The sequence below is a fragment of the Leguminivora glycinivorella genome, chromosome 11 (genome assembly GCF_023078275.1).
Source record: "Leguminivora glycinivorella isolate SPB_JAAS2020 chromosome 11, LegGlyc_1.1, whole genome shotgun sequence".
NCBI lineage: Eukaryota > Metazoa > Arthropoda > Insecta > Lepidoptera > Tortricidae > Leguminivora > Leguminivora glycinivorella.
The window spans coordinates 10,187,867-10,213,432 of NC_062981.1; the positions used below are offsets into that span (position 1 = coordinate 10,187,867).

Here is a 25,566-nt window from a genome sequence, read left to right on the forward strand (position 1 = left end):
TGAATCTCTAGCCCAGCGCTCTGCCATCTGAACCACCAGGACTTCATCTACAGCCAACTAATCTTTCCACCATATATGGATGCAATGCAAAAGAACTACTTCACATTTTTAAAAATTCAAATGGACCTGTTTTCATGAAATAAAACTATGTAAACGGATTAAATCGCGTATAATGAATGATATATTTTAAATTCATTATACGCGATTTAATCCGTTTACATAGTTTTATTTCATGAGTAACCGAGAACTATCGCGGTAACCGAAGACAATATTATGGACCTGTTTTGTTGCTCTCCAGTGCACTAGTAGAACAGTATCCGTATTGATAGCCCCTTACTCATTACGAGTGACTGTACAACGCTTCTGTTTACAGAGCTCTGGCCTTGATTGCGTTAATTTGCATCGACAGCGACTTTACTGGAAGAAGCTACTTATAACAGAGACTAGTAGACAAACAGTTAGTAGGCGAGACGACTAAAAAAAAACAAATTAGTCCGTCAGTTAGATTATCAAAGAATTTTAGACACGTATTTTTTCTTTTTTCTCGTAAATGAAAAATTACGACGGTACAGTGCGTTGAAGTTTCGCGTGACGTCACGCCTAGGCACAATTTTTACTTAGAAGTGACGTCACAAGCCCCCACTCCGGAACTTTGATATTCTATATCTTTGTATTTTTTCATTAATTAGAAAAGGCGAAAAATATGTGTTCAGTATTTTTGGACGATCTAACTGACGGACGAAAGAGAATGCATTTTTTTGTATGTATTCGTCATCCCTGTTTTATACTACATCGGTAGCAAACAAGCATACGGTCCGCCTGATGGAAAGCGGTCACCGTCACCTATGGACGCCTGCAACTCAAGAAGTGTCACATGCGCGTTGCCAACCCATTACTCAAAATACATAGGTTTTATTTCAGTTTATAGTTTAATATTAGGTTGGTAGTATCCATTAGGTAAATGGTTACTTAACTACAGCCTACAGGTAAAGCAGAACCATGCGGATAACTGTAGAAAGATAGATAGAATACTCTTTATTGGCACACCTCAGCAAAAGATACAGAATAAAGATACGGTGGATTCAAAACAAAATGTTTATAAATAGAGACAGCCAACAGAGAAAATTTGCAAGACGTTGGAAAATTTTTCGATTTTTCTCAGAAATTATAAGATCCAATTTTGATCAAGAGATCAAAATTTGGAGTATGTTGCATAATGTTGCCATGCCTTTTTGTGGTAGTTGTTAATTCTTGAAATGTTTGTTTGTTTATTATAACTGGGGAGTGTCTTTTCAAAATGGGCTTATTTTTTCTATGCTTTCACAGAGAAATAACCACTGTAGATAAAAAAAAAAATGAAAAAACCGCCGACCGCGACATAGTAGACCGATTTTCATGAAACGCGGCTAAGAACACTCCAAACTAACTCAGCTTTCAGACAAAAAAAACTAAATCTAAATCGGTTCATCCGTTCGGGAGCTACGATGCCACAGACAGACAGACAAACAGACAGACACGTCAAACTTATAACACCCCCGTCGTTTTTTGCGTCGGGGGTTAAAAATAAGCCCTTCTGCAAAAAATAAGCCCTTCTGCAAAAACACTCCTCAACTAAACATCGTCAGATGGCGAGAAGTCACACTATATTAACACTATTAGCAGTCTTAATTTAATGCTCGTCTGCCCGACGTCAGTAAGGCACGATGGCGATAAGTATTTAAATTTCGCCCCAAATAGAGCGAGCTGATAGTGGCAACTCGTTTTCAATTAAAACTAATTTACTGTGTCGATTATGTTATGACTTCTGACAATTAGTGTTGTGACAGTCCCGGGAATATTGTGAAATTCACAAGATAAAGTTCATCATTCGCTTGCCCTTATCCCAATAAAGGTACTTGGGGTCGGCGCATCATGTATTTTTGTATTTTCTTCCGTACCTCTCTATCGGACGTTATCTCATCAGTAACTTGCATTCGTTTCATATAAATAAATATTATAGGACATTCTTACACAGATTGACTGAGTCCCACGACGGTAAGCTCAAGAAGGCTTGTGTTGTGGGTACTCAGACAACGATACATAGAAAACATCCATGACTCAAGAACAAATATCTGTGCTCATCACACAAATAGATGCCCTTACCGGGATTTGAACCCAGGCAGGGTCACTACGCGCTATGCCAGACCGGTCGTCAAATCTCTTACTCAGTTCATCCACCTTTTCTTCGGCTTACCTCTCCTGCTTCCTCCTTCAACATTCATCCGTAATACTTGTCTCGTGAGATGACTTCGCAAGATTCGCAAGATAAAGTTACATCCCTCAAATTAGTAGTTCAAATAATTCTGAAAAACTGAAAAAAATATTTTAAAATGGAGTTTCTTAGGACGAAACTCAGCTTGCCACATTATATTTTTAATTATTTTTTAACGGAATTTTTTTCTTCAATTACTTTTACATATACTTTCTCATATTAGATTTAGCCGACAACCGCAAGCTAACGAAATCGGAGTAGAGCCAATAATGATATTTCGAAACTGATTTTTAAATTAGGTTCTTTAAGAACATGTTTTTTGACTTCAGAGCTCGGGAATTATCTTATATATGTTGATGATTACTCGAAGAACATTCCCGATACGGTCCCAGGTTCCCACGGCACATCACTGGCTTAGTTCGCGATAATGGCGTGCGCGCGGACGCACTCAAATGTTTCTTAATCTCCTACATCCTTTTGCAACTTTATTAGCAAGTCCATTTTAATTGAGCAAGTTTTTTTTGCTTTTTACACTACTTATCGAAAATAAGTTTGAAAAGTAACTTAATTTTAAAACAATTTAACAAGCATTGTGAATATATCAATAGCATTTTATATTTAAGCCCTACCTTTGTAACATGCTGTGCTGTAAAATATTTGTTTTTAAATATGACTTACTTTGCTCCTATGATTAGAAGAGTATTTGTACTTAACTGTGTACCAACCATTAAGAGTCGATTAGTAATCGTCATAAATGGTGGTTAAATGTATTTATCACAAAACTAACACGTGATTTAAATTTGTCCAAATAAAATGTTCCTTGACAGTCTTGACACGGAACTCGATGCACTCACTAGCTTTTCATATTTTATTATTATCAAAATAGTCTTCTTAATAATCATCACAAGTTCCGTATCCATAAAAAATGTAAATCGGAATCGTACTTACTGTTCTTCGGTTTTCCTGGAGTCGAACATCCCGGGCGATTGGGCATTCGGCTCGCATTGCTACATAGCAATTATTAAGGTTTGTATAACTTGAATAGATAACGTGATTTTTGACAACCCTAAAAAGTCTAAACGGATAGAGCCATCCATAACACGATTCGACCCTGAACTACTATCAAAATTCGGTTCTATAGGAAGTGTCTCTTCTGTACGTAAGTACATACTATTATTTATTCAGCTTTGCATAGTTGATAAGAAGGCTGCACAAGTGCACATAGGTCACCTTAAGGTACCTCCAACATCGTAAATGCAACAAGTAATGCGCGCTCGGTTTCTTTCCGATTAAATGTGATTGTTTTGTGACCGACATGGCTTTTTATTACTTCTTAAGACACAAACGCTGTCTTAATGACAAATGACATTAATATCTCAGATATAGACCCAGAGCCCAGGCCCGCCAGACCTTCCTCAAATTCTCAAGGATGAAACTTTGGGACAATGTAGAGTTCATATCGGCGGTTAATGTGTGCATATTTTCTAGTTCGGCCCATCGGCCAATTTTTTGCTATCAAGTGATGAAGGTGAAAAAAAAAAGTGCTTACTTTCCTTAAATTCTCAAGGCTGATTTTTATATATGTGTTAGAGCACGTTGTTAGAAATTGGTTATCATCAATGCCAGACCGTTTCCGCCGGCCATAACTTTTACCAGACGCGACAAAGTTGGCAAAAAACGACTCTAACTTACCTCATTTTCTCAAGCCTGATTTTGATATATGATACGCAGTTGATACGCAGGGACCTGTAACTAGACCGTTTGTAAGCAGCCAGACCAATCGGATGGACCCAACCATCCGCCAGACCGACTTAAAGTTTCGATATGAGCATTAGTAGAATTGAAATATTCAAGGTCTATAAAAGCTAAAAACTTGGATTTTCTACATTAAGCTACGTGTATATTGTATACTTGACGTAATAAGCGACTCTCAAAAATTTTACTTCTAAGGAAAGAAAAAAAAAATGAAAGTTTATATGTGGTGCAAGATTAATTTTAAGCTATGAATTTTATTTACACTGCGTAAGTATAAGTACATGTGTATTTTATTATAAATATATTGGGTTGGCACAAAAGTAATGAGACACTTGGTTCAGGTTTTATATTTATTATTATTATTACAATACAAAAAGCTTAGTCGATGATGTAATCACCATTAGCATCTATGACTTCTTGCCAACGATCCGGCAAATTTTGAATGCCTTTCGCCCAGAACTCTGATGGCTGTGCCTCGAAAAAGTTGTTCAACTCCACCTGTACATCATGGAAATCATTGAATTGTTTACCCCGCAAATGTCGTTTCGGGGCTCTAAACAAATGAAAGTCTGATGGTGCGAGGTCTGGAGAATAAGGTGGGTGGGGTATCGTCTCCCAGCCCAAGTTCTGCAGCTGTTGGCGAACGGTAGATGCGACATGAGGTCGAGCGTTATCATGTAGTAAAATTACAGTGGCTCGTCTTCGTCGTTTTTTCTTGATAGCAGAAGATAGTTCGGTGAGCTGTGTTGAATATTTGTTAGCGTTTACAGTTTCATTGTGTAATAGTTCATGAAACAGCATGCCTTGCGAGTCCCAGAAACAACAAAGCAAAACTTTTAAGCGGTTCTTTTGACTCAGCTTCGGTTGAGTTGGTGGCGTTTCTTCTCGAGGCAGCCAAAAAGCACGACGTGTATCGTTCTCATAATAAATCCATGATTTATCTCCCGTAACCAGATCAGCCGGCGTATCATGCTTCGAATTTTATCACTTATCCACGTGGATAAAGCATCCGTCACGCTTTAGCAAGTATGTCAGTGTGAGAGTGACAGATGTCTTATCCACGTGGATAAGTGATAAAATTCGAAGTATGATACGCCGGCAGTCAAAAACTCTTTACGTCGGGGTCGCAGCAAAAGTGATTGACAAATGGCGACACGGACTGCACGACTGGCGTCGGTTAGGATGTGCGGTACCCATCGAGCCAAAACTTTTCGATACCCAAGCTCATGCAGATGGTATTCCACAGCGTGGTGACTGCAGTTAAGTGCTTTCGCTAATTCACGAGTAGTAGCATCAGGATTCGACTGTAGTTCGCGGCGTAAATCGTCATCATTGAATGCAGGTGGTCGCCCTGAGCGTGACTGACTTTCAAGGCTCCTGTCTCCTGATTTAAAACGGTCAAACCATCTGGACACCGTGGCATGGGTTGTACTTCCAGCGCCCAAAGCAGTGTTGATATTGTCACCCGCAGCCCGCGCACTGTGGCCTAACAAGTACTCGTATAAGTAAAGTGTTCGAACTTGTCGCTCGTCCATTTTATTTCAATCTAACTAAACCATTCACGAGGGCGGCTTTATATACCCTCACATTAGAAGTACCTAAAATGTTCTACAACATACTAGAATATTATCGAAAACAATTAACTTAAGAAAGGAAATGTATAGAGTTTTGTAGAGTGTGTCATTACTTTTGTGCCAACCCAATAACTTTTACCAGACGCGACAAAGTTGGCAAAAAACGACTCTAACTTACCTCATTTTCTCAAGCCTGATTTTGATATATGATACTGTAACCAGACCGTTTGTAAGCAGACAGACCAATCGGATGGACTCAACCATCCGCCAGACCGACTTAAAGTTTCGATATGAGCATTAGTAGAATTGAAATATTCTGGGTCTATAAAAGCTAAAAACTTGAATGTACTTACGCAGTGTAAATAAAATTCATAGCTTAAAATTAATCTTGCACCTTCCTTAAAACTAAAATTTTTGAAAGTCGCTTATTACGTTAAGTATACAATATACACGTAGCTTAATGTAGAAAATTCAAGTTTTTAGCTTTTATAGACCCGGAATATTTCAATTCTACTAATGCTCATATCGAAACTTTAAGTCGGTCTGGCGGATGGTTGGGTCCATCCGATTGGTCTGGCTGCTTACAAACGGTCTAGTTATAGGTCCCTGCGTATCATATATCAAAATCAGGCTTGAGAAAATGAGGTAATTTAGAGTCGTTTTTTGCCAACTTTGTCGCGTCTGGTAAAAGTTATGGCCGGCGGAAACGGTCTGGCATTGATGATAACCAATTTCTAACAACGTGCTCTAACACATATATAAAAATCAGCCTTGAGAATTTAAGGAAAGTAAGCACTTTTTTTTTCACCTTCATCACTTGATAGCAAAAAATTGGCCGATGGGCCGAACTAGAAAATATGCACACATTAAACGCCGATGTGAACTCTACATTGTCCCAAAGTTTCATCCTTGAGAATTTGAGGAAGGTCTGGCGGGCCTGGGCTCTTGATCAGCAAGGATATTTAGAGCTCTTTTTTGTAATTTTTTGTATATTTTTGTCCCGAATATTTATCGCATGATATTTTCAAAGAAAATAATAATTGTAAAACGATGAGAATAAGTAATAACCATAGCTAAAATGAAAACGTAAAACCAATCTAAAAGTATTCATGAACTCTTTTATCTTGATCGAACCATGATCGAATCAAATTCCGTAAAAAATAGATTCTACCATAGACGAACTCATGACATCAGATGTCGGATGTCGGTCTTTTGCGATGCGCGTCGCATTTAGTAAAATTGTAAACCAGATTTAATTTAAACAATAGTCAGTACAGTTTCACAGTATTCTATTAAATACTATCCAAACTATAAAATTCATGACTTTAGTCAAGAAAACATGTCTATTAAAAGAGGGAAATCGCCCCTTCAGGAAATCGCCCCTTCATGATGCTGATGCGACTTCGAACGAAGGCTATTCAAAATTCACAAATAAAGGAGACGGGGCATACACAGAATCTTAGTACTCTGGAGACAAGGGAAAAGTTAGAAGTATTTCAACATTCTCGTATTTAATTTAATGATATTTGTCGAATTGCAAGCCCGACACAATGTTCCGTCAAAATTCCTCGTTGATAGAACTAGCTGCGACTAGACCTCTTATCAGAGTACTGTGTCCCTTGTAACTTGAAACAAGACCATGATTAAGAAAAGAAGAGGCAAGCTGAATTGGAACTGATGATATTTTGTGGAAAAAAGACTGGAGTCAAGGTAATTGTAGTCAAGTTTCTTTACTGATTGCATTCATTATTTATTTATTTATTGAATTACTATACAGTCGACAAATATTACAATTTATCACAGGCCCTGCAAAACTGTTTAACAGTTTGACTGCAGGATAAGAGTATCTTATTAAGAATAGTTACAGGAAGTAATATCTATAAACATTTAAAATTAGGACTGAACAAGTTACTATGGCAGGCTATTTAATAAATACTTTTTTAATTTTCTCTTAAATTTATGCTTGTTTGGTTCGAGACGGATGTCCACAGGTAGACTATTGAGAGTGTATGGTAAACGCTTTTTTAGAGTTCTGTCACCGTAATAGTTGTTAACTCTAGGCACTTCATATTTACCCGTGGACACCGATCTGGTGCCATATGCGTGTGGAGCCCCACACAGGTCGTGCTCCTGACTGTCATGGTTGTTGATGGCTAATAGGTACTTGTGTTTTAAACTAATCGGGAGTATTTTACATATTTTAAATAGTTTTCGGTAGTCGTTTTTACACATGTTTTTAATTTTTTTGGGGACTAGTAGTTTTAAAAACCTAATCTGCAGTGACTCTAATTTATCTATATAGGTTTTAAATGTGAGACCATAACAATCAAGAGCATATCCCAATATAGAGTCTACCAGTGCAAAGTACAAACATTTTAATGTACCGATAGGTACTTTATAACTGAGATGATAAAACTTACATAATAATATTTTTAGTTTACTACAAATATAATCTATATGTTGAGACCAAGAAAATTTAGTGTCTATTTTAACTCCTAGGTAGGTTACACAGTCTACTTTGTCTATGGCGTTACATTGGCAGTTGGTTCTATTATTATGTAAACATTGATAACTATGGGCAACAAGATGAGTTATACGATCTGGCATACTTAAGTGCGGAGAATGTATTACAAGAAGTTTAGTTTTTTCTGCGTTTAATAAAATTCCGTTATCGTGGGACCATTGTACTATTGCATCTATGTCTTGTTGTATATTTCGGCTCATGTCATCGAGATCGGTTCCGGCACTTACATTACAGTGCACAGATCATCGGCAAACATGTAGGGTGTACCGTGACGTACAACTCCTCCTATGCTGTTGACATGCATCAGGTAGCAGACCGGGCCGCACCCCGAGCCTTGCGGCACCCCGCAGTCCACCGCCACCTCGTCACTGAGCACGTCGCCAACCTTCACTCGATAGCTCCGCGACGTGAGATAGTCGCGGAACCATCCGTTAAGCGGCTGTTTGATGCTACATTCGTCCATAGCATTTAAAAGAGTTTCCGTTTCGAGAGTGTCAAAAGCTTTTTTAAAGTCGTAAAATATTGCTATAACAAATTTTTGGTGTTCTATATGTGTATTTATTTCATATATTTAAGTCACATAATTTAGTCTTGTCTACTCCTGTGTTCCTGTGTACTGTGTTCTTCCATCTTCTTGTGTTAGGATATAGCCATTCAATCAAGAAGATTTAAACAGTCCTTACATTTTATTACCATTTTGATAGATGAAGCCTGTAGAGTTTCTAATTTGTTACCTACTTTACTAAAGTTAACATCGCTATACACGGTGTTTCCGGTATCACTCAAAACCTCAGACACCCCAACTGATTTTTATTTTTTTTAACTCATCTAGAGTATTCATCTTTTAATCTGATCGTTACTTTTTTTTTAATTGAATTTTTAATTTTCTGTACAGCTCTACTTGACTTTTAGCTCTACACTCAATAAAATAATTGCTAACTACCATCATAAACCATAAGACTATTTATTTGTGTACGTTACTGCAACGACATAAGGTTTACCAATAGACAGCTAAGATGTCACTGTAAAACACTTTAAAGCTTTGTCACAGTAAACTTCAAATTGGACAGGTAATCGCAGTAAGCAAATAAACTCAATATTCAAAATGACAAGGTTGTAATTAGGTAAGAGTTCAATTTGTTATGACTTATGATAAACATTAAGATTAAACTGACAAACAACGTCAAACTAGTAGCGGAAAAAATAATCGTCCAAGTAACCGGCCAGTATTAATACCCCTAAATACTGAAAAAAGGTAAACAACCTCTAACAATGCGATATACACAATGTTGTATTACGAGTACAATAGAATGGGCACGTAAAAAATAACTAATAATACTAATTTAAATAAAAATATTACCCCCATCAAGATATAGCTCAATCGATTCTACTCTCGATTCTGAACAAACTGTTTTCAGGTTTTTAGTGTTAAGTGAAACACGGTGTATAAGGCGATTTACGGTCCCTGTGCAGAAGGCAAGTTGCCAGACGAAGGTGTTGCACAGTCGGAAAATTCCTTCCACGTAGCTCTCACCGGATTTCTTGGCACCAGAAACCAGTGTTTATGTGTTATCAACTTTAATATGTCAACCTATACATCTTATTAATGTGTAACGTGGAAAAATTCACTTTGAATTTGAAGAAACTATCCTGTGAGCGCCATCTTTTTTCTTCGTAACCTGCTGAGGCTATCACCATCTTACAGGATACATTCACCTCTCGGGCGCAGTTCTAAAAATACAATAAAACAAAAGGCGAGAGCTATTTCTGCGCAGCTATTTTAATTTCCGAGCTATATTTGTACGGCCGGTTTAAATATGACCAAACTACCTAGCCAATGTCACAATCGCTTAAGCTTCTTAAGCGTATTGTAGCCAGATGTCCCTTTTGCTCTTCTGTAGTGGCACAACAGAGCTGCACTGCATTTCGATGGCCCACAATGGCTCAACGATTGTCAGTTCGGCTAGGCCGTCAGTTTAGTCGAGTTGTGCTAGTTATCTCGATGCCCATCCCTGGGGAGTTATTTTTAGATTCGTTTAGTCAGTCGTGGCCATTTTTAATGTAGACGGACGCTGGAATAATGATTCCAGTTGCTAACCGACCGCAGACGAAACAAATGGTCTCAGGGAAGAAAAGTTTGAGTCACAAATGGAATTTGATTTATAACATCATTTGTATAGATATGATTATAAATGCGTTGATTCAAGTTTGCTCCATCTCAAGAGTAGTGGAAAAACCGTTGCTCATTTTTCAGTTTTTGGCTTGTAGCTTAAAGACAGTCTGTTTCATATCAGAAATTCAGAATAAACAAATGTCTGCTAAATTATAACTTTGGTGCCATAGTGTCATTTGCTTCCCAAGAATCAAATAAATCACGAAAGTCATAGTCCCACTTGATTAGTTAATTTAGGGCCTATTTACACACATGCGAACTCTTATGCGGTTTAAAAACATTGCGGACTGTTGAGGTTACATACTCAGCACACCAATCAAAGACCGCAATGTAATGAAACTGGCACGCTAGTTCTCGCACCATACTCCGGTTTTTTAGAATTACAAAAGTTGTGCGATTGTCGTCGTGCGATTTTTAGGAATACAAAAGCTAGCATATTTTACTCCTTTCTTTTTAACCATAACATGAACAACAAATTGCTTCCAAGTCATCTTATTTATATTTTCTATGACTTAGAAGTTGATCTTAAAAAAACGCAGTGTAATGTTCTGTGGACAATGATAACATGAGCAGTGCAGTCTGGTGAATGGGGCCATTTCAATGCAAGTGACTCCAGGATGGTACAGTGGCCTTAGCTGCATATAAAGTGGTTTTATTTGCAAACTTAACTATATTTTTGGTATTTTTCAATGAATAGCTTCTACGTTTTTGTTGTCTTTAAAATGGACTTTACCGTATATTTTAAATTATTTTGACTTGAGTATGTTTTATATTTAGGTACCTATACCTAGTACGCTTTTATCTTACAGCTCCTAAAGATCTTGACAAGAAGGTTTATTATAAGGGTGGAAGGAAAGTTTATTGTTTAGCCGCTTTCCTATAGGTGCTGTACCAGTAAACCGTTTTATCAACTGTTAATATTACCTAATTAACACTTCAACTTCTCGCGTTTTGTACACAGTTTTTAATGACACACACGGGTCGAACGCGATTAAAAACATTATTACCTTTTACCCTACGTTTCGGCCAGGTGTGGTCGCGGAAGACTGACGTCCCAGCGAACCTAATTTACCTAATTTGCCTATGCTTTATTCTTTTCGGCAGAATAATTATTTCTACTTCGATGTGATGATGTACTCTTGTAAGACCCAGAAGCATTGGTTTTGCGTTTGATTTAGGACCTCTTTGTTATTCGATAACGTTGAAAGTAGATTCTAGAATTTGTACAAAAATATGTTGACGACGACTTTAACCGCCGGCAACCATTTTGATGTAAGTTTTGTTATATAATTCGATACATTATAATTGTCTTTACCATTTCTATGAGAACATAAATATGTACAGTCAACCAATTGGAACCCTAGGCCACTGTAGAACTATGTCATAGTGACGTTATAAATTAGATAGTAAGAAATCTCTTACTGCTTGTCGTTTTGACATGGTTGTAGAGTGGCCTAGGGTTCCAATTGGTTGACTACATTCATTTATCAAATACCTTACCATTCTTAAAAACAGGAAATCCAGAAATAAACTGGTAATTATAAACGCAGTTATTATTGATTATGTGGTTCTATAAATAACAACAACACCAATAATCACTTATATGCCATGCCATTTATAGTAATTTAAATGTAATGTTTATTTATAACAATATTAATTGTGCTATTTATTCCGGATAACGCTAACAAGTAATTCATGAAAATGATTTGACCGATTATATTTATAATTGACTCTCCGATCTTTGATATTAATTTATGTTCAGTTCATCCATTTTAACAAAGGCTATAAGATACGGTTTTTAAACATAACTTATTTAACATACATAGGTGTGTGTCTGTTTGTTTGTCCGTCTTTCACAGCAAAACGGAGCGACGAATTGATGTGATAAAGTGGCAATAGTTGAAGGGATGGAGAGTGACATAGGCTACTTTTTGTCTCTTTATAACCCGTGGGGGGTTATAAAGAGACAAAAAACATTTCCTGAAATGGGGGTGGAAGTTTTTACGGAGCATTCCGCAACTTTCGAATTTCAAAAGCTTGGTGTTTAAAAAGTACCATATCAAAGCAGCCATCTTATTTTATCAGAAGTTATAAAACAGATGGAACAGGATGTTGTGCGAGGCCATTGAGATCAAGAAATATCCAAACTTTAATAGAGAATATGGCTTTACTTTACCACCGGCTTGGGATCCAGACTATCCAGAGTACATCTGATATAGGAACAAGCACGACGAAGACTGTTAGGCATTTGTGTTGTATGGTGTTGGACATTTGCGGTTTGGTTTTGTCAATTTTGTGTAAATTAATTAATTAATTGTTTTTAAAATAGTAAATATATTTTTTGAATATTGTATATCTAGCTTTATTAACAATATTAATAGTGTGTGAACCAGCCTTAAAATCTATATATTTTTTGCACATTGTAATTTTTCCTCCCGACACAGCCCCCACAGCGCCCAGCGCGGAAGGGGCCACTCACACCTCACACCCCAGCAGGGGTGTCGAACGACAACTCACCACCATTTTTCCTCAATCACCCGTTGACCACGAACGCTGTAAAGTGTTCGAAACGTCGTCGGGATAAATAGTAAATTCATTATACGATATAATCCGTTTCCATAGTTTTATTTCAGTTATAAACTTGCAAGCGGTACTAAAAGCAATGGCTTCAAAGGGCAAACACAACTCATGACTAAAATGAAGGCAAGACGTAGCTAAGCAAATACCAGCTTTTGGCCGTACGATTACGGAAGGAATGCCGACCGGTTTCTTATGCCGGCTCGGCTCCTCGCTAGGCGGAGGCTTGTCCCTTGTACGAGATTAGACTAATCTGTTGAATTAATGGCATGAATGCTCGATTTGTGTTTGCTAAATTGTATTTTATATGTTAAGTGAATATGTGAGTCTCCATATCTAAATGTTTCTTGTTTTTCATCTGGGATAAGGACGAGTTCACATATAGGGACATTTTCAGAATTTGGGATCCCAATTAGCGTAAGTTGTTAACAAAAATTAACTCACTGTCAGTTTTGTGACGACAATTAAGCATAAAATCTGTCTAAAAAAATACTTTTTTCCCCTCACTAGCTCGGGAACACGTGTTTTGTCCTTTAATACCAGCGGGTAAAAACGCATTTTATCCACTAGTGGGTAAAGTAATTTGACCTTGAATAAAGTCAAATTAACTGCTTTAAAATTGATAAAAGTAGGTGAATCTAGTAATTAAGATGATTTACCACCTGTGGAACTACTGGAAGCAGTGATAAACGCATTTTTTGCGTTGTAGTTTCCTCGCTATAGTGAGGGGAAAAGTTTTGTGTTACACTCGGGTGCAAATGTATTTTACTTCTCGTGTGTTAAAAAACTCGCAAGTTCAGGATTCTATTCTGGAACCACTCGCTTCGCTCGTGGTTCAACTGTAGAATCCTTTCACTTGCTCGTTTTTCAATTCTACACTCGGCGTTAAAATACAACTTTGCCCCCTTGTATGAAAATTAACTATTTCACATTCTGAATGTAGATTATCGTTTAAAGTTTATGTAATTAACACAAAAACAATGTTTTATAGAAATTTCATGCTTAATTATCGTCACAAAACTGACAGTGAGTTAATTTTTGTTAACGACTTACGCTAATTGGGCGGTCCCTTTTCTGAAAATGCCCATAGTTCTGTGGACGAGTTGCTGTAGGATTTCAGATAACATCGCTCTTACTAGGAAGCTAGGAACCTACTACTTCAAGTTAATAGCTATAGTGAACCGTCCAAGGTTTGGTTATATCCGTACGAAATAGTCTTTAGTGCGTTTTCACATTATCCGATCCGATATCGGATGTAGGATCGATATCCCATGCATTTAAGCCGCCATCTTTGATTTTTACCTTTGTAATCCTTTTGACATCCGATATTGGATCGGATGATGTGAAAATGCACTTAATAGACGTTATATAAAAATACCTATGTGTAGATCGTCCCATCTAAAGATTTAAAAATATATGTTTATATTTCGTGGAAAGAGTTCCAGAAAGTATAGGGCCACATACATTCCACGACTTTTCTCTTTCTGAACGGACCATCTACGAGTAGGTAACTTGCATAAAAAGTATAACAGAGTCCAAAGTTCATTTCATTGTAATTATGCCGCTTAATTAAATATTTCAGTATCAATATACTATAACTTAATTATTCATAAATATTATAAGTACCTACTGTTTCCATTAGAGTATATCGCGTAAAACATCTACTCGCACATATTGTCAAGGTCATAGTAAAAAACATATGCTTGCGTGCAGCACCTACAACTTGTAATTTTTTGATTAGATATAATTAGATCCATTTACTTACAGAAAGATGGTTCTGTAATTTCATGTAATCAAAGATTTTCCAAGTATTCCTTACCAATTTTATCATGTTTCCTGCTATATACAGAATGTAATTCGACAGATAGACGTTGAATATGCTTTATGTTCATAGTGTTATCATAATCATAGTAATTAATTAAATAATTATTGTCAGGAAACCTATATGCACAATTGCACTATATGTTTCTGTTTTAAATATTTTCGCATAGTTTTTTAGTTTACCGTGTTATTTATTTTATCTCCATCTATCGCACGTACCCGAAAACTAGCGATTCGCCTGACAGCGCAATGCTAACTGTTGATGATTTTGCTACTCGACGCTAGATGGCAGCTACGAACAAAGTAGTTTTTTTAGTAAATTATGAACGTTATGTTTTTTTTATTTGTTGACATATTCTACGAGTACATTTAATTTATATTCCATTATGTAAGCAATTAATAAAGCACAAAATTAATCCATTATGCTTGGTTGGTAGCATTATTTGTACATAATTATAATTAACTGAAAATTTTAAACCTAACGATTTTTTTCTTGTGATTTAATAACTTCCATGCAAACACGACAAAACTACTTACTGAATAATATGGCCAGGGCTACTTTGCACAAAAATAGGTCACAGCAGAAACACTCCACTTAGCTGCACTGCAATGAAGCAAATTACTCTGGTTGAGTAACTAAAATAGTTACTTATTTGTATGTTCATTTAAACTAATTTTTTTTTTATATTTCTTTAGTGTTCAGAATAGTAATTTATTCATTTTGTTGACATCCATATCCATACTAATATTATAAATGGGAAAGTGTGTGTGTGTCTGTTTATTTGTCCGTATTTCACGGCAAAACGGAGCGACGAATTGACGTGATTTTTTAGGTGGAGATAATTGAAGGGATGGAGAGTGACATAGGCTACTTTTTGTCTCTTTCTAACGCTACAGAAGCCGCGGGCAAAAGCTAGTTTAATATATTGTTACTTCGTAGGTAACTGGTACATGTATAAGTTCAAGATAATATAATATTTAAAGGGTATTACTGAAAAGAAAAACGTCGTGAAGGGCGAATTTGTAACGCGAATCGATTTGAAACACTTCCTTCGGACGTTTTTTTTCTTTTATGGCCTCCTCCTCTTAATTTCCTCTTTTCCTCACTTGTATCGTAATGTATTATTCCGACAATGTCCTATGAAAGTCTCGCAAGTGCAGTCACCCGGTATGACGGCGCGGCGCTTGCGCAGGGTGCGCGGTTATCTGTCTCAAGTGGTTTAGCAAATCTTGATTGATATTCTTAGCGTATCAAGCGCATAGTCGTTTAAACCAATATAACTGGGATCCGTAACAGAGCGCCGATTTTTGAATTTCGACCATTTAATTTCGTGAAATTCGTTCAATAATATTTCCAATACTAGCGATTTAAATTCCACTAACAGTCGAAAACGAGTGGTCATTACCACTAGTTTTAAAATTACTAGCCGTCCTTTTTCAAAAATAGCATTACGTCGTTTTCCACAGACTTTCGAACGGCGAATTCGTGCGTTCGAAATTCAAAAATCGATCCCAGGATGAAGATTTTTCGTGTTGTTATTCTTGTATAAGTACTTACGTTACAATAGCGCAATACTTAGTTTACTCTGTTATTTATTAAAATTTTAGGGTTAGTAATAGTAGGGGGAAGGATTTAAGTGGAAAAAATCCAAGATGGCGCCTGTAATGTATGAAATATCGGTCCTACATCCGATATCGGATCGGATAATGTGAAAACGCAGTTATCAAAGTTTAAATTAGCTTCTTATCCTCTAATTTACAAAGCTTTATCCAACATCCTAATTGTAAATGTTCTTTGGGTTCAACTCACTCTCATTGCATTTATTAATCAAAAATCACATTTGAGAAAATGTATACGCAAAATTATGTTGTTTATATTGAATTTTTATGTTTTACCGAGGGCAAAGGCTATAAATAATTTCACGAGGAAAATGTGAGTTAGTTTTATCTACATAACAATTGACTATTTACCTATTATACGTACATCTACATAAAAATACTGAATAGTTAACTCTATTCATACCTCAGGATCGTTTTGTAGCAAGTCCTTATAGTTCGTATTTAGCACACTTTTTATCTCACAGCTGTCACAGCACACCTCATTCATGTGTTTGTTTATACTTTACATAGTTTAGGTTCGAACAATGAATTGACTTAATCGACGGGTAGTTTCGAACATACGCCAAAAGCAATAGTTTTGGTAGTCGTAAGGAACAGTCACTGTCGTAAGGAACAGACACGCTCTTATGTCTCTAGAAACAGGATTGTTTCAGATATTTTTGCGGCCTTTTTTGTGCGATGTTAATGCTGGTGATTGAAACACCTCTCTTTCAGTTGCTATCAGTGGCGAAGCGTCGATACAACTCAACGGGTTCCCTAAAATTCTGCAGTATCTGTAGAAGTCCATACAAAACAAATCCCAAAAACCCCTCCAGCTTTACCAACAAAAATTTTCACGCATCGCCACTGGTTGCTATAGAGCTATTACCGACGCTATAGTGCAGTTATAGCTATTACTAGTACCCGAATATACCAATACAATAACGTTATCACAATATCTCAAAGTTAGCATAATGGAGCTTAATGGATGACTAAATTGTCAACTCGATCAACATCAACTGAAGCACACATTTCTTCGTTAATCGGATTTCTCCGAGGCGATATACTCAGTAGTCGTTACGAATCGGCTTTCTGCCACCGTGCCGTATTTCTCAAGCTACCCGCTAGTAATTCTCCAGTAAACCAACACAACGAGGACTCAGAATTCGAATCAACTATTTGGAATGGAAGACCGCGCTTAGTGGATGCTTGAAACCCCCGACTAAATCAATCGGAATGCTCAGCTCAATATAAATTTATTACACACTTGCTTTTGTCACGTGCACTCGTCTCCGTCTTCAGATAGTGTTGAGAAAATTTTCCGACGCCTATATTTTCAGTTGTTCGATTCGAAATCTGTGCGTGATATCGATAAGCTGAAATTGTGATAGTAAAATTGAGTGCTCAGTGAGTTTGAACTGGATTTCCGGCGTTGTTAGGCGTTTGATATTTTTTGGTAAGAAAACTTTCTCAATAACTAATCTAAACTAACCACAAAATTTACATTTTGAAAAAACCCCGACATAGTGGACCGATTTCGATCAAACATGTATGAGAACACTCCTGACTAATACAGCTTTTAAACAAAAAAAAACTAAATCGTTTCATCCATTCGGGAGCTATGATGCGACAGACAGACAGACAGACACGTCACACTTATAACTTATAACACCCCGTAGTTTTTGCGTCGGGGTTAAAAACAGAATATAAATATTTTCTATGAAAATAGTTTGATTTGTGACCTGGGGGGCGAATTTTGAATCTCGCATACGGGATTTTGTCACTAAAATACCGGTTGAAAACGGTGACTTGCTTATTATTTTCAGTGACAACTTTCTGAATTCGAACGCGTGAGACTCAAAAATCGGCCCGCAGATCGCCGAGCGGTCTCAGAAAGATTCTGGTAAACAGAGGACGCTGGTTCAATTCCAGCTCTGGACAATGGAAGCCTTGGTAATTTTTTCCTTTGGCATTTATTTCAGTTTTCATGTTATTTCAGAATAATTTGTAGAGCGTAAAACTTCATTCTCAATACAAGCATAGATTAAATATAAGAAGACCATACCATACCATCTATGTTTGGTGTAGTGTATGCGCGTTCTTAGTGCGTTTTCACATTATCCGATCCGATATCGGATGTAGGACCGATATCTCATACATTTGAGCCGCCATCTTTGATTTTTGCCTCTGAAATCCTTCCGACATCCGATATCGGATCGGATAATGTGTAAACGCACTTAGGCGGTCGCATTTTAATGTATGGGATGGTATGATTTTCTTATATTTAATATATGATACACTAGCGACCCGCCCCGGTTTCGCACGGGTACTATACCTACATGTAAACCTTCCTCTAAAATTACTCTATCTATTAAAAAAAAACCGCGTCAAAATCCGTTGCGTAGTTTTAAAGATTTAAGCATACATAGGGACATAGGGACAGAGAAAGCGACTTTGTTTTATACTATGTAGTGATGATGTAGTGATAGTGATAGTGATGAAGCAGATAATTTAAAATGCTTTGTGGTGACTTCAACAATCTGTCTACTAAATCAGAAACTTTTCGTACTTTGGCAACACTCATGATACTGCAACGCTTAATAAGACATCTTGTTTACCTTCTAGTTCTGTAGACAAGTTTAACCAATGAACAAATTAATATACTGTAACGTTTATAATAATATTAATAACATTGACGTCCATGAAAATTTTGAAATAAGCAATCAGCGATACAATGAGTCTGCATAGTTCAATACCTACTATTATGATACCTGTTATTATGATATGACATTTCAGAAGATAAATTACATATGTGTTTCGAACACCATCATCACATTTGTAATATTCTCTGTTTATCCCCTCCTTCACTTATTAATAAAAAAAATACAAAGAACATGAAGAGTTGAAGACCGGTCTTCATTTTCCTATACTTTAATGTAGTTTTCAAACGAGGAGTTCAGTGGACGAATAGGTATGGCTAATTAAGGGTGAACAGGCATCTTCTGGGCGAGCTCACTCCATCGTAGGGCACGTCTTTGCCTTTACAAAATTGTTAGAATGAAACTTACCTGTACCATACCATTTTTTAAAGGTTTACTCTGACGCATTCAAACTCTGTTTTTAGGGTTCCGTAGTCAACCCTTATAGTTTCGCCATGTCTGTCTGTCCGTCCGCGAATAATCTCAGTAACCGTTAGCACTAGAAAGCTGAAATTTGGTACCAATATGTATATCAATCACGCCAACAAAGTGCCCATGGGGGCTGATTTTTTTTTTCATTCATCGTGTTAATAATAATTTAAAAAAATAAGGGTTTACTAAGATCGTTTTTTGATAATATCAATATTTTCGGAAATAATCGCTCCTAAAGGAAAAAAAAGTGCGTCCCCCCCCCTAACTTTTGAACCATATGTTTATTTTTCACAAAAGTAGAACTTTATAAAGACTTTCCAGGAAAATTATTTGAACTTGATAGGTTCAGTAGTTTTTCAGACGAAAACTACGGAACCCTCCACAAACGCTCTTGGCCTTTTTTAGTAAAGCCACAACACAAGTTCAAATGACTAAAAATAAATTACCGTTAATAAGATCAAGCCAACTGAACCAAAACAATCAAAATAAATAAATGATATAATCATTTCTAACTCCTTTTCAATCCAGAGGTTGTTCACCGTGGGTCCATTGATTAGATACCGTTTATCATTTAAATATTTGTTTTACCCATTTAATTTATTATGCCTGCACTGTCGATCGTGATTTATTGGACAAGTAGGTAACACTTTGATTTGTGTTTACGTCAACACCATTCACTTCTAATGCCGTGAGATAAATTTATTTCATGTCGATATAACGCACCTGTGTATAATTATTGTGCTTTATCTTTGTGTCATTATTAATTTACGTAGAATACGTACGTATTTAGTGTTGTTTATCTACTTATGGGACATTGAATGTTTATTTATGGTAAATATTCAAATAGTAACCCACGCCGGCTTCGCACGCTTGGATTATTATACGTGCCTTATATTATTGAAAAAAAAAATAATACTCAGGTTTACAGATCAAACCATAGAGAGACTGGGACAAGAGAAATAAAACATATTTTCATATTTTCCTGCCTTTATTATCTTCTGGGTTCGAATGGCTATGACAGTTATTTTTTTCGCTTTAATTTTTTTTAGAGATTTTTCGAAAGTTCAGTTCATGTGTTTATTTAGACATATAATCACAGAATACATATTAGTACAAGTATATGACATAATATTAAAGTACCTAATGAAAACAAGTAGGTAAAAAAATACCAATATTTTTTACAAAGCCCTGTAGTTTATTGACTGAGCTTCAAAGGAGCCTACATAGAGGCCACCATTCGACGCAAAATTCTTAAGACCCCTATAGAATATACAAGTTTATGACATCACAATAAAGCAGTACAACCGATAACTACACGATCAGAACAGATAAACAGTGACGCATCTGACGCAGCGCCTGTTCGTTTAGCGAGCCGGCTGTAATTGAAACCTCGTGATACGATATATATCTATATGTATACTATATTAACAAGGAGGTATCTAAGTAAAGTACCTTCGTTTTGTTACTTCTATCTGAGAACTTGGCAATTGGTCTGGCCGTGAAAGTGGCATATTTGTTTTCTTTAGCTTAGTACACGGAATTATTACTTCTAGTTATAGCCTATGGTCTTGTTAATTACTTGCTTTTAGACCAAAACAATTACGTTCATATTTATACTGAAAATATAGAATATAATGAAATGACAAAAATACTCGTATAATGACTTAAGAGGATACGGTAGCGAAAATGCTAAAATGGAAAGGAGCCCCCCTTTCAACTTGGGAATTTTAGTTAAATATACAAGTGTTATTAACTAGATTTATCGAAAAAAAATTGTTCATTAAGAAAAACTCAGTCAAAAGATATTTCAAAAAAATCTTTAAAATCGAGGTTCCGCTCTCGACTCTTTCCTCCTTCAAAACTTAATCAATCGGAACGAAATTTGAGAATCTGAATATTCTGAATAACAATGAAATAATCTATGTCGGACCGTTTAGCTTTTTTGATTAATTGTTACCAATCTTGAGTATCACACCTTTTTTTGCGCCACAATGAAAAAGGCCGTTTTTAGAAATTTTTGATTGGATTTTAAAAAATCAGAATATCAAAAAAATCAAAACGGTCCGACACAGATAAAAATAATAACAATCTATGTTGAAAAAATCATTGCTCTATCTTCAAAAACCAGGGAGGAAATAGTCGAGAGCGTTTGTATGGAGAATTGACCCCTACCGTATCGTCTTAAAATGTTTTTTTTTTAAACTTCAGTACGCCAGTTTCATACACATATCAAATCAAGACGAAAAATCGCGATTTGCATTCGTTGCAGCTCGGTTACATAATGAAAAAGCGTTTCTACAATTTTATCAAAATTGTTTTATAATAATAAAATATGTATTTCATCAAAAAGTTTTTCGATCCCTGACAGTCATTCGCGAAGTTATTATTGTATATATTGTATTATAATTATTATATTTGACGACCGGTCTGGCTCAGTCGGTAGTGACCTTGCCTGCTAAGCCGCGGTCCTGGTTTCGAATCCCGGTAAGGTCATTTATTTATGTGATGAGCACAGATATTTGTTCCTGAGTCATGGATGTTTTCTATGTATATAAGTGTGTATTTTGTCTATTTAAGTATGTATATCGTCGCTTACGCCGTGGCTTGTGTGGGCGACGGTCGCGCGATGGTCGCACGACGGCGATGCGACGCATACGAAATCAAACCTTATCGTCGATATGGAAGTATGAGACGCGACGGCGACGGTCGCGCGACCGTCGCCCACGCAAGACACGGCGTTAGCACCCATAGTGCAACCTTTGCTTTGTTTGGGGCTAAATTGATCTGTGTAAGGTGTCCCTAAGACATTTATTTATTTATTTATTATTTATATTAATTGTTTTTTCAGTAAGTAAATGCATTTGCCCTTTGCGCATATTAAATAGCAATAAATCACAAGAATAGGATAATTTAATAAACCTGCCTATTATCTTAGTACCTAAGGTTAATCGCAACGATTGTTCTAACTAAACCCTGACCCGATACTAGAAACTATGTGTATAGGCTACGGTGTAAGTATTTCAAACAGTTGTAATATGTTATTATACTTAGGCCCACTGGCACCAACCACTTAACTCAGGGTTAGCTGTCAACTGTCAAATTCCATGGTGGATTAACCCTCGGGTTAACCCTCTATTTTCGTTGGTGCAAGTGGCCCTTATTGTATTTAATCATATCATGAATCATGTAATCGTTTGTAAGTTAAGTACTACATTATAAGCACTACTATTACTCGTTACTTAAGGGTGTGTAATGATTGGTATAACTTTTTTTGGTATAGTAACATTTGATATAACAACATTTGGTATATATTAACCGTTATATGGTATAACTATCTATTGATATACGACTAGTATCATATAACTAGCAAACAGTATAAAACATTTCATGAATAACCTAACCTATTTTATTGTATAATTTGTTTTTATTCTAACTGTGCTTTAGACAGAATTTGTGTTATACAATTTATTTATTATCGGAAATAAGCATTATACTCAATGTATGTTATAATAAATGTTGTTCGAAAAAATTATCATTATATTAAATAATAATTATACAATTTGTTAGTATATTATTTGTTGTTATATGATTCAATAATTATATCAAATGATCGTTATAACGACTAAAAATCTATAAAAAAAAGTTATATCGATCGATACGCACCCGTTACTTAATATTGGTAATTCAATTCACTGTAGCACCTGCCACTTATTTTGGTAACTGGCTAGACCTTGAAAATGCTTCGACTGACAGGAAAACGTACCGTTAGCTAGATTACACTTTAAAAAGTGCCATCTAGCGATTAATTCAGTAACCAATTTATCTCAACATCTGTTAGGGCCACTTGCACCAACGAAAATAGAGGGATTTTATCCATATAAAATTTGACAGTTGACAGCCGACTAACCTGAGTTTTTGGTTAAACTTACCGCGGGACTTAATGTTCAACACTACAGACAATCACGCCTGTATCCATCAAATATCGGAGCGGTCAAGGCAGAACACATGAAATCTGAAAACTTCATTGCCACTCTTGGCAAATAAGGGGTTGAAAGAAAACGAAACTGTGACATTGCATGACAGGTTGCCAGCCTCTCGCCTACGCCACAATTTATATCTGATGGTGCCTTAGTACGACACCCACGGGAAGAAAGGTTTTGTTCTGAAACTTGCTTTTATCTTAAACTTACCGCACAGGTACTTACTCAAATTGTGTAAAATTGACCTATATTTATTTATTCAATTAATTTGAAGGAAATGAATATTCTAAACTATTGGAAAGTACACCACAGCCGCGATTTCCCAAAGTCAGTACCTATATATTTTTAAATATGAAATTTATGAACCAGGAAGTTTACTGGTACAACCAGGCCATAATTATTTAATCCAACATTGCTTAAAAATAAGATCGTGTCAAGTTCATTTTGAACACCTTGCCCGCTACGCTACTTCTGCTGCTGACTGTAAGTACAAAGTCCTGAGAAATGTATTTACTTACAAGTATTTTATGTTTCTCACCTTTAAGAATGCCCTCAATGATATTTTCGACACACGATTTTCTTGTCAGTCAAAATGAAGACTTCTGGTTGATTATATGTTGTCAAGAATGAGTTTAAGGTCTGTTTGTTGTTTTCGACCATTGTAAAGCTTTTGCAGGTTGAATTAATTTAAAAATCATTTACACTTGCCAGTTTACGATTTTGACAGTAAATAAGTACTTACTACTTTTTTTTTTACCAAACATTTTTTTTTATTGTTCCATTCTATTTATTAAAACATTTTAGATTTTCGAAAATAACAATAATATTTTTTTTTCCTCCATGAATGACACATGTATGTTAATATTGTATTATAAATTTTAAATTGTTATTGATGATTGTTGAGGTATTGTGTTTCAGTTCTTAAATTTGTCTAGACATTTCATTCAGTTTTTGTACCTACCATCTTGTGAATTAATTGTGAATTGATATGATATATATGTTATTTTATTATTATGATTTTAAATGAAATTTACTTACTACTTACATTAAGTTTATATACCGGGTCTAGCCGCCGAGAAGTTATATCTATCTTATAATATGTTTTTTCCGGAAAGTTGTTTTTCATGTTTTAATGTATCGACTATTACTTATTTACGGTGTACGAAAGCACGTAATAAAATCTATGTACTTCTGTCTGAAAACCATTAAACGGGGCTGAGGCAGGGTTGACTGTACTTATTAGGTACCTACCTTTAATTTACGGAAAGAGGAACAAGTACTTTGAGTTTTGTTTATGCGTGTTCTGCTAAACATGTTATTAGGTAGAAATAATATTACTAATCAGTAAGTAATTAAGTATAAATTAGGACATCTTAATGGCATCTGAATCTGAACTCAAACCTCAAATCTTTCTGTGCTGCAGGGGCTAGCAGATGAAAGGTGTGATAATTATTAAGACGATACGATACAGGTCAATTCTCTATACAAACGCTCTCGACTATTTCCTCCCTGGTTTTTGAAGATAGAGCAATGATTTTTTCAACACAGATTATTATTATTTTTATCTGTGTCGGACCGTTTTGATTTTTTTGCTATTTTTATTTTAAAAGACGCTAGAGCCAATTAAAAATTTCTAAAAACGGCCTTTTTCAATATGGGCTCAAAAAAGGTGTGATACTCAAGATCGGTAACAATTAGCCAAAAAATCTAAATGGTCCGATTATTTCATTGTTATTCAGATTCTCAAATTTCGTTCCGTAGAAATATGTTTTGAAGGAGGAAACAGTCGAGAGCGGAACCTCGATTTAAAGATTTTTTCGCAATATCTTTTAACTGAGTTGTTCTTAATGGACATTTTTTTAGATAAATCTAGTTACATAATAACACTAGCATATTTAACTGAATTCTCAAATTGAAAGGGGGACTCCTTTCCATTTTAGCATTTTCGCTCCCGTAGCGTCTTATGTCGCACTATCCTGTTTTTTTTTTTAATAAATATTATATAGGGCATTCTTACACAGATTGACTGAGTCCCACGGTAAGCTCAAGAAGGCTTGTGTAGTGGGTACTCAGACAACGATATATATAATATACAAATACTTATATACATAGAAAACATCCATGACTCGGGAACAGATATCTGTGCTCATCACACAAATAAATGCCCTTACCGGGATTCGA

The 25,566-nt window shown here is 35.9% G+C and overlaps 1 protein-coding gene across 2 annotated transcripts in view; it reads left to right on the forward strand.

Moving 5' to 3' along the window:
- The window catches only part of LOC125231496 (cGMP-dependent protein kinase, isozyme 2 forms cD4/T1/T3A/T3B), a 166,386-nt gene that overhangs the window by 22,730 nt on the left and 118,090 nt on the right, over positions 1 to 25,566 (forward strand). The window contains exon 1 of one of the 2 annotated variants that reach the window (XM_048136985.1): positions 17,616 to 17,730. The exons of the other annotated variant lie outside the window; for it this stretch is intronic. The gene's annotated coding sequence lies outside the window, so the exon portion shown is untranslated. Of the gene's footprint in view, positions 1 to 17,615; positions 17,731 to 25,566 lie in introns of those variants that run through there. 2 annotated transcript variants of the gene reach the window in all.